Genomic DNA, 16,839 nt, shown 5'->3' on the forward strand with positions numbered 1-16,839 from the left:
TTCTCTACCAAAGTCCACAGTTCCTATCAGTAGATCCTCTCTCCAAGATTTCCTCTTGGAGTTCCAAGAACTTCTCTCTCCCCCTTGCTCCTTCAGGCCTACAAAATATAATTGTTCCATGCTATTGCTAGTCCCCTGAGTGTTTCACCACCCCTTCTTAGTACTCCATATTCTTCCCCGAAATTCAGAAAATAGTTCTTTAATCAAACTCTCATCAAATTTGTCTTCAGAATGTGCCATTTGTTTTTTGCCAGGTCCCTGAATGATTCAACCTCCTTCCTTCTTAATTTTATATTTCATTTAATCCAACCAAAGATTGAATTAGCTTGTCAGGGATCCTGAACAGGGGACTTGTTCAAGCTTCACATAAAAGATTGAACCATATACCTTTAAGGTTTTCTTCAGTCCTGAAATGCAATAAATTGTCCTTTTGCCCTTAGGCATTTAACAGAGAACTCATTAATTCTCTAGGTCTAATGTACATTGAAATGAAAATGAGTAAGCAGAAATCAATAATACACAATACAGTTGAACCCTGTTATTACAAGTTTATGTACATACATAGGTCAAATTATGCCCTTTGAGACATAAAAAACCCATACAATAAAGGTCCAATACAATTCCTCTAAGAGAATTTGCCTTAACTCAATAATAACATTATAAAAAGGTTTTCACTATACATAGAAAACACAAAGAAATCAGCATCTAAGGAGACAAATGGGGGGAATTTTACTCTGAAAACTATTTCTGGGCAGTTTGTATTTGTAGTCACAGGTTCAGAACCCTGTGTAACTTGAATCTAATGATTTGTTACCAAATTAAATTGTAGGGCTGGTATTGATTTAGCTTTAGTTACTTAGAAACAATATTGATTCTTAAGTGATACACTCTAACATTTTGCATTCAGGGCTTAAAGTAACTCTATCCAATTGACTAACAGGCACTGTATATCATTTTTGTTTTCAATGAAATCTTTTTATCTTGGCTAAGATATTTGTACTTAGTGAAAGACTAAAAGTGGTTTTTGTAGTTGAAAAGTTAACATAAATGAGTTCCCATTCCATTTTGTGAAATAAAAAAAGACATGGCAGATTCATTTTTAGAAAATGAGTGACTGGTAAAAAATGGATATAACAGCTTAGTAGTCATGGAGAAATAGATAGCTCTTTGCTTCCTTGATAATCTAACCATTTTCCATGTACATTTTGAAATACACAGATAAGATAAGAGATTCAAAGTATGCTTCCCCAAATTCCCTCAAGTGTGCACCATGAAACAGTGAAAGTATTGTGAGAATTTCCAGGTTTCTACATTAGAAAAATCTCAAAAAGGTTCAGTCTTTTAATTTTTCCAGTTAAAACATTGTGATTCTTTTCTAACATTGCTAGCTAACACAGAGATTCTGGGTGACCTCTCCATCAACTGAGACACAGGGAATCAACATATTTTACCAAATACTTAGAGAATTTATTGAGCCAGATAAAAGAGACTAAAAGGCACCAAAAATGAAAAGCAATAACATATGGTAGAAATACCTGGCTTTGAATCCCAGCTCATCACTGAGTGGGGTTGTGACTTGTGCAGGTTTAGTTAAGCTCTCAGCACTTAATCTATAAAAATAGAAATAAAAATTCCATTTCACATGAATGTTGTAAGGATTCCATGATATAATGTATTTGAAAGAGCCTAGCAAAATAATTATCACATAGAATTTTTCTCAATAAATGAGAGCTTAATTTCATTAAGAAAAGATTTTTAAAGTAATATAATCTAATTAGAGGTGTAAGCCACAATATCCTTGAAACAAATGGAGAGCATTATAAGGCAGTATAGATTCAAGTGTCACTTGGAATAATATCAGGTCTCAATATCTGTACTTTGATGTGAAATAACCACTCTGTGAATTAGTCAGGGAAGTGTTTAATTCCTAAGCTATCAATTCTCCATACCCTAGGCATCTTGTCTTTAGGAACAGATAGCTGGTATTTTTATCTATTTCAATAAAATACAAAAGTAAGTTTGTAATGTGCTGTACCCTTAATCCAAGTGCTGCTTCTTGGATTATCTGCTATTTCTTAGATTAACTATGCTAATGTTCTCCTCCACTGGGCAGAAATAATAAGAAATTTGCTCTTTTGTCTCTGCACCTGGCCCAGCAGGCTCAGCCTGCTAATGGGGAATTATTAGGATCTATCCAATGTGTTTAAATGTTTGTTCATATCCTTTCAATTTATAACATGATCTACAGTTTCTGAAGTACCTTGACATGCATCTAAATTTCCTACTGAGCTTTACAAGCAGGAATTACAGGTTTTGTTATTAGATTATTTAAATATTCAGTCAGACATATGTATATGCCCCCCTCGCAACACAAACTGTAGCATTTGAGTACATTCCAAGTATAGATTGGATTCCAACACACACTACACATCTTGGGTCATTCACATTAGATAATACACTCAGTAAAGAAGAACCTATACAGTCAGATTCTAGGCAAAGTTAAGAATTTGCATACAGCAGGAGCCAAAGAAACATCTAAAATTGCAGCAAGCAACAGAAGCATGCCCTGTTCCCACAGACACCTGCAATTACTAAAAGTGATGAAAACATTAAGTTGAAAGCCAGGAGAATAATGACAATGAACTTAAAATGTACTAGAAAACTAGCAAGTGAAGAGTTCGGCTCCCAGGATACTCCAGAGAAGGGTCAGCTAGGGGAAATGTATACAATCTCCCTCCTTATCTCACTGTTCTAGTTTGCTAATGCTGCCAGAATGCAAAACACCAGAAATGGATTGGCTTTTATAAAAGGGGGTTTATTGGGTTACACAGTTACAGTCTTAAGGCCATAAAGTGTCCAAGGTAACACATCATCAATTGGGTACCTTCACTGGAGGATGGCCAATGGTGTCCAGAAAACCTCTGTTAGCTGGGAAGGCATGTGGCTGATGTCTGCTCCAAAGTTCTGGTTTCAAAATGGCTTTCTCCCAGGACATTCCTCTCTAGGCTGCAGTTCCTCAAAAATGTCACTCTTAGTTGCCCTTGGGGTATTTGTCCTCTCTTAGCTTCTCTGGAGCAAGAGTCTGCTTTCTACAGCTGTCTTCAAACTGTCTTTCATCTGCAGCTCCTTTGCTTTCTTCATAGTGTCCCTCTTGGCTGTGGCTTCTCTTCAAAATGTCACTCACAGCTGCACTGAGTTCCTTCTGTTTGTCAGCTCATTTATATGGCTCCACTGATCAAGGCCCACCCTGAATGGGTGGGGCCACACCTCCATGGAAATATCTCATCAGAGTTATCACCTACAGTTGGGTGGGGTGCATCTCCATGCAAATCTAATCAGCACCAAAACATCTGCCTTACAAGACTGCATCAAAGAATATGGCTTTTTCTGGGGGACATAATACATTCAAACCAGCACACTCACCTATACTACAGCACTGAATCCATCTCAATCTTCCTTCTCCCCTTCTTCTAGCTTTTTCTGCTGAAAGAAAACATTCAGATTCAAAGTTTCCTATACTCTGCATGTCTTTAAAATATCCACATTTTTATGCACATAGCTACGAAATTCTCAGTATCCTGTCTCAGCTCTGAACAGGACCTAGAAAAAGGTAAAGTATATCTCTTTCCTTTCTGCCAGTAATGCTTCCTAGGCACCCACTGCTTTCCTGCTGCTCTCAACCACTTAGACATGCCACTGGAGCCTGAATGAAAAATCTTCCCTTTGCTCCATCAAAATTTCTCTCAGGTCCCTACTCATTGCTTACCAAAGTGATAACCTGAAAATCAGAGAAACTCCTTTGTGCTCAAGTGTCAAAGGAGAGTCAATGTGATACATAACTGTGGTTATTGGTATTTTTCATAGGGATTTATTTCCTGTACACACTATGCCCTAAGTACAATACAAAGATCCCTTAACAATGGGGAATCTGACTGCTATAGCAGATCAGTGGGAGAAAGATTTTGGATCACATCTTCACCCCACTATGAACTCTTTGCCACTTATCCTTTATGGCTTGGCATTTATACATGCCCACCCCACTAATTTACAAGACTGGATTTCCCATACAGACTCTGCATTGGCCCATTCCTTTGATACCTACTATTTCCTGATGACTGTTTCAGCATTAGCCCATCAGAATCCAAACTCTGACCCCAGCTAACCCAGAACCCAGTCATGTCTGTCTACTGCATTCACCCCAAGGTGGAAATCAGAAAAAAAAGAAACAAAAAAGTAAGACACAAGAAACATGCCTCTTTTCAAAGAAAATACAGTTTAGTGGGGGAAAAACAGATACACTCTCAATTATAATCTTAATATGACAAGTTCCTTTGTACCTAGGAATTGCAGAAATCTTTACATAGAAGGGGACATTTACTGGATCTTTAATGTCAAAGAGGAACTTGCCAGTTAGGGAAGAGAAAGACATTCTAGACAGTGAGGTCTGAATATGAAAGGCATGGTGAGTTCAGGGAAAAACAAGAAATTTGATGATGTTGGGAGGTGTTTTACACACGGAAGGTGCTCAATAATTTCTTTTCAAAGAATGTATGACTATGATGAGATTATAAAGGCAGATTAAGGCCAGATTGTAATGAACCATGTAAGCCATGCTAAGGAATACCATCAGGTTTGATACCCTCAGTGTCCACTCTTTGATGAAGTCACTTGGCTGCTTCTCAAGTTTCAGTAGTGTGGCTTCAGGCTTGAGCAAGGGTGTCTGCCTCAGTGTTCCCAGGTAGCATGTTAAGAGTGTGGGCACAGACATGGTAGACAGCTAACTTTCATTGCTTGCAGGAATCTCAGGTGTCTTGAAATAGTTCTCATCCTCATATAGGGTGACTTTTTACTGGCCACTGTTCTTGTTTCCAGGTTGCCATCCAGGTCATGAGGCCTTTGTAAACAACCCAGCTGTTGGAACAGATATTGTGTTTCCTGGTTCATGCACTATAACCATCCATATGGCTCTTAATTCAGCCCATTGACTGCTTTGCATGGTACTAGTCTCCCAACACATAGTGTCAGTACTGGGTTAGACTGCCATGGTTGTCCATGTGGGAGACTGCCCACTAATGGATCCATCAGTATACCAAGTGGACTTGGGAATTTTTCCTGTGCCCTCTATAGTGGGTAATTGAACAGTTGTTTCAGGTGCTACAATTTTAGTTGTTGAATATTCTACATATGATACTGGTCCTAAAATTTCATGCATCTTGGCACTAAGAGGGCTGGCATTGAAAACACTGCACTGCAACAAATAAGCTTTCCATTTTGTTAAGGTACATACTTGTGCACTGCCAGAATGTGGCTTATTGTCCATGTCTATAATTCACTCCTGTATAGGGAGAGCAGCCCTCAAGGTGATGGGACATTTCTGCATCAGAACTTCCAATTGTAATAAAGCATTATATGCAGCACACAGTTGCTTTTTCTAAGAGGCTATATCTTAATTCTTCCCCTTTCCATAATTGTGGCCAGAACCATAGGGGCACTCATTTAGAATGGTGCCTTTGCCACAACCCCACCCAAAGCCAATGTCAGTGCTAGCTACATCCAATGCACAGGATAAATCAGGATCTACCCCCTTAGTGCTTTAGTCTGTGCTATTGCCTTTTTTGCTTTTTCAAAAGCAGCCTGCTGGGGGTCATCCTATTCCCAAGTGTGGCCTTTTCTAATTAGCATATACAATGGTTTTAATATTTGAGCTAAATGGGGGATGAAAGGTCTCCAATATTCCAGTAGTCCTAGAAAGGCCATTGATTGCTTTGGCGTATGCAGTGGAGGAAAACATTGTAATGTATCAATTGCTGCAGAAGGAATAGCTTTTGTCTTACCTGACCATACAACACCCAAGAATTTGACAGAACGGCCAGGGCCTTGTAGCTTGTCACTATTGACTGTCCATTGCTGGCTCTCAAGATTGGATACTAAGGTCTCTGATACCTCTTTTTAGTTCTGAAAGAGAATTGCTGGTTAACACAATATCGTCAATATAATGAAATAAAGTCACATATTTGGGTTTTTTTCCAATTGGCCAAGTCTTTTGCAACTAGGCCTTGACAAATTGTTGGACTATGCAGACAGCCTTGTGGGAACATGGTGAAAGTCCTCTGTTGTCCATCCCAGGTGAAGGCAAAAGCAGTTTGACTTGCTTTTTCTAAGGAATACAGAATAAAGTATCAGATAAATTTAAACAAAATGATAAACTCACACAAATGAGTGCTAATATCTTGTACTAAAGAGGCAATGTTGGGAACTGCTGAATACAAAGGTGGCATTACTTTATTTAATTCACAGTAATGTACTGTCATGTGCCAGGTTCCATCAGGTTTCCATATTAGCCACACAGGGCTATTGTAGCAGTGATGGGTTGGTATTAATATACCTACTCTTTCTAATTCCTCGTTGGTTGCAGAAATCTCTAGATGCATCCCTGGGAGCTTATATTGTTTAGTGGCTACAATCCTCTGAAGTTGCAGTACTTTTACAGGGGACCATTTTGCCTACCCCCTTAAAACTGCTTTTGCTACTCTACACCAGTGGCAGAATTCTCCTATGGTAGTGTGTAATGCGGAATTTAAGAGAATATCAATTTGCAATGTATATTTGGGTATAGGAGAAATATATACAGTGTATTCCTGAAGGGGCAATCTCCTGGTTAGTAAGATCAAGATACGTTGTTTCACTCTGATTGTCTTTCCCCCATAGCTGTCTATAGCCAACACAGGTCCATTAAATCAGGCTACATTTCCATAAATTAAAGTACATTCAGTTCCTGTGTTTACTAAAGCCAGAACTCTTTGTTAGTAGGGGACAAATAAATAGTTAATTCTACATGTGGTCTCCAGTCCCTGGGGTCCATGGTTATTGCTTGCACCTGGAAGTCTTGACCCTTCCCCTATGGGAGGGGAAAGGGTGCTTGCCAAGTTTTGTCTGGGGTTGCAGAGGGTTCTCATGTTTTGGAAGGGGGTTTCTTAGTTGGTTTACCTTCCCCTTCAGATGTTTGGGGATTCATTTTAGTAAGTCTCTTGACTTTGGTAATTTGCTCCATAATTTAACTAAAACAGCATTTGGTTATCTATGTTTTCTAGTTTTGTCCCTGTGGCAATTAGATCAGCCCACATTTGTTTATGTGAGACCTGATTAGGGCCATAATGTTCTTAGGAAGTCTTTCCCACTGCCTTCACTCCTCTTTGCCAGAGCCACTCTGATTCCCTAGGATCTGCTATAGTTTGAGCAGCTCTTGAAGTGTGCTCTCCCACTGGAGGGCTCAAAATGGACACAAGAGGTCCATAAAAATGATTAGGAGTGGTGTACAGAATGGTGTCTTTTATCCCCGCTGTAAAAGTTTCATTGTCAGAATGCTCAGAATATATTGCATGTTTCATCCCAGAACACTGCAAAACACCTTGCAGTTCTTCCATAGATTGCAAATGGGGAATAGTATGTGGGATATCTCCCTTATTGGACCAGGCAGCCTGGACCATGCAGCTACTAGCCAGGCTAACAAAGATACAATTTCTTCATGATTTGGGGTAGCATACAGATGCTAGCATAGGGATAGGTGTGTCATATTAGGTGCCAGCTTAACCATCTCCATTTGAGTTAATAGTATGCCCTCAGCTCCTGTAGTCCATAATCATAAAAGCCAATCAGGTAATGACTCCCTGTCTTTCTGCCTATAACACTGCCTGAGATCACCTAATTCAGCAGCAGTATAATCTCTCATGGTAATGTGGGGTTTCTGCTCAGAAGGTTGTAAATTCTGAGTGTCCACCCCCATTAGATCACTCCTGCACTGTTTTTAATTTTTGCTGTAGCACTGAGCATTCCTGCCAAAGTGGCTCCTCTTCCTCCACTTTCCATACTTTTTCCTTTTCCTCCTCTTCATCATCAGATGAAGAATGTATGTGATCCCAAGCTTTTGGGTCCCACCATGGATTAGTTAGTATTCTCTGGACTCAATCTCAGGGTAATTTTCTACCAAAGCTCAAGGAAACAAGCTAAGATTTCTAATTGATCATCCACATGATACAAGCACTCATTTAAGGCATCTTTCAGGTCTGTTTGAGCGAGCTGTGTGTCCCTTTCTAATTTTAATTCCTCCTTTAGATTGCAGGCTGTTGTTTTTGCCACCAGTACTGCCTCTGTGGCTGTACCTAAGGCTCCTAAAAGGGGCAGGCTATGGCTGCCATTACTTGGCATTCTCCTTTCCTTTTGCTAAGTTTTAGTTCTCCTGCTCTCTGTTGCAAAACAGTTAGCAACCCTTCCAGAGTTTTTAGGGTGTCCCCATATTCTCACAGTGGTCCCCACCCATCCCTACATGGACTATGCAGGCCAACCCAGGATTTTCTGTGCTGAGTATCCCTTCCATGGACCCATGCCTACTGCTGCTGGCAGTGTTTTGGTCTCCTGGCTGGCTCGCCAATTGGGTCCAGACTGATTTCATGCAAAGCACAGGTCATTGCTGCTGCAAGACTGAAAAACATGCCAGGCAAAGAAGCAGACATAGACTTATTAGGAGTTACAAACAGGTGTCTCCAGTGGCAGCAGTCTGGAGCAGTAGTGCTCCACAGAGTGGCAGGAGTACAGGGGCAATATGTATTCATACTCAAATACAAAATGACCTTATAATGGTAGAGAGTTCCTCATCATAGAGGTGTTCAAATTGAGAATAAATGAGAAGGCATGCCATACAGAGATTCGTACACCAGCTGGGAAATTGGAATAGAAGTCTTTTATGATCCATTCCAATCTCTGATTCTTCAGCAAACTCATATGTGTTGCCATTGTAAATATAATATTGTGAGCTCTATGATCTAGCCTCTGCTTTAAAGAATCAAAACTGCCTTGTAGGGTACAGATTGCCCAGTTTTCATTCTTGACCTTTAGGTAGTGCATGAGAAAGCACATTCTGAAGCAATTATGTGATTATATTATGATCCCATCCCTTCATCATCTTGCAACCACCTCACTCACCAATTCCATTTTCTTCAATGAAAATAAATGGAGCAATTGGCATAGTCTGCTGTTTAAGTGTGTAGGCTCTGTAGTTATAAAATTTAGATTTAAGATCTGGTTCAATCACCTCCTAGATATGTGATTTTGAACAAATTAATTAACCTCCGAGTGCTTCAGTTTTCTTCATTGTAAAATAAGAATAATAATAATAGTACCCATTACCTCAAAGGCTCATTGAAAATATTAAATGAGATACTGGTTGTGAAGTTCCTAGCATATAGTAAGCTTTGAATAAATGTTAGGACTTGTTATAATACTATATTTTATCATACCATAACAATGTATTATGTAATATGTTATTTTTATTATAAAATTGGTTAGCATGGGTGCAGTAGGTTTTCACATGTCCCTTGACAGGAGCCTACACTCTGGTTAATTCTGAAGGGCACATACAGGGAGCATAACAATGCTCAGGAAAAGGAAAAGAGATAATCCTCTTTCAAGGATGGACATTCCCTCGAGACCATCCCTTTCCCAAAGAAAGCCATGGGGAACTATATGTAGTATAAAAGCAATCCTGGGCAGGTCTTACAGCTCTATTGACAACAAAGGAATCATTTCAGTGGCCAAAAGTATGAAGCTTATATTTGGATTTTCATAGGAATAAAACTTCAGAAGTTAGAATAGTCAGTTGCAAAAGACCTGACTGCTCTTTGATCTGTGGAACAAGAGTGCATAATAAAGAAAAATAAAAGAGAAAAATGCTACCTTCCCAGGCTTTGCCTATATATTGAAAGGAATTTTCAAACTTTCTTTAGCTGCAAATAATATCAATTAGCATTTAAAGGGGGTGGAACCTAAATAGTAAATAAAAATTCTGCTATAGCCTGGAGCCAGCTGATTAACCATTGTATGAAGTACTAAAGATTCCATTTGGGGAAGGAAAAGAATAGGCACTCTTTGACATTTTGTTCTGGTCACTACCAGGAGCATTGAGTCTTATCTACCCTCCTTTCTTATTCATCCACCCACCTCCAAACACAAACTGAATTTTTTAAGAGTGGAATCTTAATGCTAGGATGAAAAGGAAAGGACACTTCAGGGTAATGTGACTAATTCATCCTGTTTTGCCTGAGTCTTTCCTGGTTTTATTATTGTAAGTCCTTGCCCTGGAAACCCACTGAGTTCTGGGGAAGCAAAACATTTAGTCACCCTAACAGGGCCTGTCAAGAAACATTATTCAGGAAACAATGGGTAATTCCATGTGAAAATCTATGGCAGGCTGTATGGTGGTCTCTCTAGATCCCTTAGACCCTAGTGAAGCAAAGTTATCTTTAACTTAAGATTCAATGAATCAGTGGAAACACAGTAGTTAGATAGTAGTTGTAGTACTAATAATAGTGGTAGAAGAGTAGTGGTAGAGTTACAAGAAGAAATCATTATCATATTTTCAATTGGCATTTATTTAATGCCATCTATAGGCCACTGCCAATATTGTTATTTTATATATATCACCTATTTCAATCCACTTATATTGCCCTCATTTTATGATGAGACAATTGAGACTCAGTGAGGTTCTGTTACTTGCAAGGTCTAGTGGAGCCAAGATTCAAGTCTTCAAGTCTGTATCTGTCTAACTCAGAAGTGCACATACCATACTGCTTATTGAGAGCCTCTTATATATCAGGCACTCTCCTAGGCCTTGGGGATACAGCAGTGAGCAAATCACAATAGGAACTTCAATCTATGTAAGAATGATCCATATAAAAATTAGATTCCTTAGTTTTGAAACTATTATAGTTGCATGAATCTTATTTATATCTTAGAAATTTAAATCAGAATTCCAGAGAGAGAGGGTTATTATTTTTTGATGATCATGCAAGACCAATTATAGGAAGTGACTAGACCAACTAATGACCAATCCTAGAAGGATGAGGTCCTTGCCTTAGGAAGCTAAAGTAAGTTTGCCAAGATGAGCAGTTGCTGATGAAATAGGGAAATGAAAGTGATTGTTCTGTATCAGTTTCCTATTATACATTAAACAAAAAGGAAATGATTGAAAAACGTTTATTCATGTTGTTTCTATGTAACCAAAAGTTATCTATTAACCCATATCTCCTGCCAGTTGCAAATCTTCTTTTGCAGTCAGTAACTGTCAAAGTTAAGATCGACTTGTATTTATAGCATTTATGGTGGGGGTTTGTGCTTCATCCTTAGAGTATTATGACACATAAAACATCAGGTGAAAATTAGTGTATATATTAAGTCATGCCATTATTCATTTCTGACTTTACAGGACAGAGAGCAAAGTCAAAATACGTATCACCTCTTTTTAGTATCTGCTTAGTCTGTATCTAGATCAGGGAGAGGTAAACTATGGACTGCAGGTCAAATCTGGCCCCATGTCTGCTTTTGTACAGCCTGTGAACTAAACGTGGTTTTAATATTTTAAATGGTTGAATCAAAAAATAAAACAAAGAATAATATTTTGGGGGGTAACATCATCAATGTGGTGATGTAAGACCTCACTGGAAAAGTCTCCTCCTGGAATCAACAAAGAACATGACAAATTTCATTTGATTGGAATTCTGGAGGATGATAGAGACTGTAGAAGGACTCCACAAATGCTGAATCAAAGAAAAGGAAAAATAATCTCTAAGATCAGGTAGGAAATTTCCATACTGAAGCTGCCAGTTGAGACCCCTCCCCCTCACTTGGTCCCATGCAGCTTTGGAGTCATGCAGATACAGCACAGGTGGGCTTCCACCTGCCACAGATGCAATCTATAGAGCTACTCACAACAGCAAGTTGGAGTCCCATGCATATCCAGGAAGAGGAACACGAGTCTGCAGAGAGCATAAAGAAGAATTTGAAACTTTAAAGCCAAAATAACAGAAATTAAGGGGATGAAAGGCACAATAATGGAGATTAAAATACACTAGAGGCATACAATGGCATATTTGAACAGGCAGAAGAGTCAGTGATCTAGAAGACAGAACAATTGAAATTATACCATCAGAAGAAAAAATGGAGAAAAGAATAGAAAAAATTGAGTAGTGTCTCATGGGTTTGAGTGACAGCATGAAACATCCAAATATTGTCATCATGGGTATCCCAGAAGGAGAAGAGAAGGAAAAGGGGGAAAAATAATTTTTGATAATATAATGGCTACAAATTTTCCAACCCTTATGAAAGTCATAAATATACACATCCAAGAAGCACAATTTGCTACAAACAGAATAAACCCTACTAGACCTACACTAAGACACATACTAATCAGAATGTCAAGTGCCAAAGATAAAAAAAGAGTTCTGAAAGCAGCAAGTGAAAAGAAATTCATCACACATAAGGGGTCCTCAATAAGATGAAGTTCCAATTTCTCATTAGAAACATGGAGACAAGAAGGCAATGGTATTATATATTTACCACTTTCATATATATTTATATGAAAGAGAAAAACTGCCAGCCAACAACTCTTTATCCAGCAGGAAGTGAGGGAGAATTTAAAATGTTTACAGATAAACAGAAACTGAGAGTTCATCAACAAAAGACCTTACCTACAAGAATTACTAAAGGGAGTTCTGCAGATTGAAAAGAAAAGACAAGAGAAAGTGGCATGAAGTAGTGTGAAGAAATGAAGACCTTAAGTAAGGGTAACTAAAAGGGGAAATATGAAACCCAGTAGTACTCTATCCACAATATACATCTCTACTCTTTACTTCCTGTAGTAATCAGAATATAATTGAATAAGAAAAAGGCATATTTCCTGATAATGGAGAGAAAAAATATAAAGAGGTAATGTGAGACAAAAACAGCATAAAGAGGGGAAACAGAGGGATATGGGAACAGAGAACATGTATGCTATTGAAGGTAAGTTCTTATCTTCTAAAATTAGAACCTTATAGATGTAAGTTGTGTAATACCAACCCCAGGGTAACTACAAAGAATATATTTTAAAAATGTAGAGAAACAAAAATGAGAAAGGGATCAGTCAGATACATTACAAAAGATCAATTATATATAAATGGAGGTTGCAAAAAGAAAAGAGACAAAAAAAGATATGACATACAAAACTGAAAGGACAAGATGGCTGAAGTAAGTTCTGCATTTACAGTAATAACACTGATTGTTAATGGATTAAACTCCCCAATCAAAAGAAACAAATTTGCAGAATGGATAAAAAAGCATGATCCACTATATGTTGTTTACAAGAGTCTTACTTTAGGTCCACACTCACAAGTATATTGAAAGTGAAAGGATGAAAAAGATATTCCATGCAAATAGTAACCAAAAAAGAGCTGAGGTAGCTATACTAATATCAGAGAAAATAGACTTTAAGTCAAAATCTGTTAAAATAAACAAAGAAGGACACTATATAATAATAACAGTCTCAATACAACAAGAAGAAATTGCAATCATAAATATTTATGCACCTAATCATGGTGCCCCAAAATACATGAGGCAAAAACTGGCAACATAGAATAGAGAAGTAGACACCTCTACCATAATAGCTGGAGACTTCAATACACCACTGTCATCAAGAGATGGAACATCTACACAGGAGATCAAAAAGGAAACAAAGAACTTGAAAAATATAAGTGAACTATATCTAACAGACATATACAGAACCTTGCACCCAAAAAGAGCAAGATATGCATTCTTCTCAAGTGCATATGGAGCTTTCTTCAGGATAGACTACATGTTGGGTCACAAAACAAGTCTCAATAGATTTTCAAAGATTGAAATTATACACAGCATCTTCTCTGACTATAATGTAATGAAGCTGGCAATCAATAGCAGGCAGAGAAATGGAAAATCCACAAATACATGGAAGTTGAATAACACACTCAAACAATCAGTGTGTCAAAGAAGAAATTACAAGGGAAATGATTAAATATCTTGAGATAAATGAAAACTGAGAACACAACATATCAAAACTTATGGGATGCAATGAAAGCATTGCTGATATGGAAATTTACAGCCCTAAATGCTACATTAAAAAAGAAGAAAGAGCTGAAATCATAAACCTAACTGCACACCTGTAGAAAAATACTGCAACCTAATCCCACAGCGAGGAGCATGAAAGAAATAACAAGGATTAGAGCAGAAATAAGTGAAATAGAGAATAAAAAACAATAAAGAGCATTGACAAAGCCAAAAGTTATTTCTTTGAAAAGATTAATAAATTGACAAACCCTTAGCTAGATTGACAATAAAAAAATAGAGATGAAAATAACATCAGAATCAAGGGGGGGGGATGATGTTACCACTGTCCTCACATAAATAAAAAGGGTCATAAGAGGTTTAGATGACCAACGGTATGCCCAGAAATTAGACAACCTAGATGAAATGGACAAATTTCTAGAAAAACATGAACAGCCTACACTGACTCTAAAAAAATAGATCTCCACAAACTAATTACAAGTAAAGAGATTGAATCAGTTATCGAAAAAGACAGGTGAATTCTACCAAAAATTCCAAAAAGAATTAATACCAATCCTGCTCAACTTCTTCCAAAACCTGAACAGGAGGGAACACTACATAACTCATTCTATGAGGCCAACCTCACTTGAACACCAAAGCCAGATAAAGATACTACAAGAAAAAACATACAGACCAATTTCTCTGATGAATATAGATGCAAAAATCCTCAAAAATATACTTGCAAATCAAATACAACAGTACATTAAAAGAATAATACACCACAATCAAGTGGGTTTTATCCCCGGTATGCAATGATGATTCAACATAAGAAAATCAGTTAAGATAATACATCACATTAACAAAATGAAGTGAAAAAACACATGATCATCTCTGTTGGTGGAGAAAATGCATTTGACAAAACCCAGCATCCTTTTCTGATAAAAACATGTAGAAAAATAGGAATAGAAGGAAACTTTCTCAACATGATAGTGGGAATACAGAAAAACCCACAGCTATCCTCATCCTCAATGGTGAAAGCCTGAAAGCTTTCCCTCTATGATCTGGAGCAAAACAAGGATGCCCATTGTCATCACTGTTATTCAACACTGTACTGAAAGTTCTAAGCAGAGCAGTTAGTCAAGAAAAAGAAATAAACAGCATCCAAATTGGAAAGGAAGAAGTAAAACTTTCACTATTTGCAGATGACATGATCCTATATAATGAAAGTTCCCAAATATCTAAATCAAAGCTACTAGACCTAATAAATTCATCAAAGTGGTGGGGTACAAGATAAACATAGAAAAGTCAGTAGTGTTTCTATTCAGAACACAGTAGTGTTCTAGTAATGAACAATCTGAGGAGGAAATCAAGAAAAAAAAATCCATTTACAATATCATCTAAAAGAATCAGATATCCAGAAATAATTTAACCAAGGATGTAAAGGACTTATACATGGAAAACTACAAAACTTTGCTAAAAGAAATTTTAAAAAGACCTAGGTAAATGAAAGGACATCCCATGCTCATGGATTGGAAGACTAAATATTGTTAAGATGTCAATTCTACCCTAAATGACTTACAGAGTCAACGCAATCTGAATCAAAATTCAAACAGCCCACTTTTCAGACATGGAAAAGTCAATTATCAAATTTATTTGGAAGGGTAAGTGGCCCTGAATAGCCGAACCATCTTGAAAAAGAGGAACGAAGTTGGAGGTCTCACACTCCTTCTATAAAGCTTGTTACAAAGCTACAGTTGTTAAAAGAGCATGGTACTGACAAGGGACAGACATATAGAGCAAAGGAATCAAATTGAGAATTCAGAAACTAACCCTCACATCTATGGCCAATTGATTTTTGATAAGGCTTCCACTAAAATTGGAAAAAATAGTCTCTTCAACAAATGGTGCTGGGAGCACTGGTTATCCATATGCAAATGAATGAAGGAGGACCATTACCTTACCCCATACATAAAAGTCAACTCAAAACGGATCAAAGACTACATATAAAAACCAGAACTCTATAATTACTAGAAGAAAATGTAGGTAAGCATCTTCAGGAGTTTTTATTAGGCAATGGCTTCTTAGACTTTACAACCAAAGCCTAAGTCCAAGAGAAAAAAATAGATAAATGGGACTTCATCAAAATTAAACTTTTTTGTGCATCAAAGGAATTTATTATGAATGTGAAAAACAATCTACTCAATGGGAGAATATTTGGAAACTACATATCTGAGAAGGGCTTAATGTCCAGAATATATAAAGAGATTCTACAACTCTATTTTTAGAAGACAAACAATCCAATTGAAAATGGGCAAAAGACATGAACAGATACCTCTCCAAAGAAGTTATACAAATGGCTAGAAAGCACGTAAAAAGATGTGCAACATCATTAGTCATCCAGGAAATGCAAATCAAAACCCAGTGAGATATCATCTCACACCCAGTAGAATGGCTGCTAGTAAAAAAAATTCAGAACATAAGAAGTGTTGGAGAGGAAGCTGAGAAATAGTAACACTCATTCATTGCTATGGAATTAAAATGGTATAGCAGTTTTAGAAGATAGTTTTGCAGTTCCTCAGAAAGATAAGTATAGAACTACCATATGACCTGGCAATGACACTACTAGGTGTATACCCAAAATAATTGAAAGTAGGGACTTGAACAGATATTTTCAAACTGATGTTCATAGTGGTATTATTCACAGTTGCTAAAAACTGGAAGCAACGGAAGTGTCCACGAACAGATGAGTGGTTAAACAAAATGTGGTATATACATACAATGAAATATCATTCAGCCATAAACGGTAATGAACTACTGATAAATGTGATGACATGGTTGAAACTTGAAGATATCATGTTGAGTGAAATGAGCCAGAGTGTGATCTTACTGATATGAAATAATTAGAGGAAGCAAACTCATAGAGTTAGAATCTAGAATACAGATTATTTACCAGGG

The sequence above is a fragment of the Choloepus didactylus genome, chromosome X (assembly GCF_015220235.1).
Source record: "Choloepus didactylus isolate mChoDid1 chromosome X, mChoDid1.pri, whole genome shotgun sequence".
Classification (NCBI taxonomy): Eukaryota; Metazoa; Chordata; class Mammalia; order Pilosa; family Megalonychidae; genus Choloepus; species Choloepus didactylus.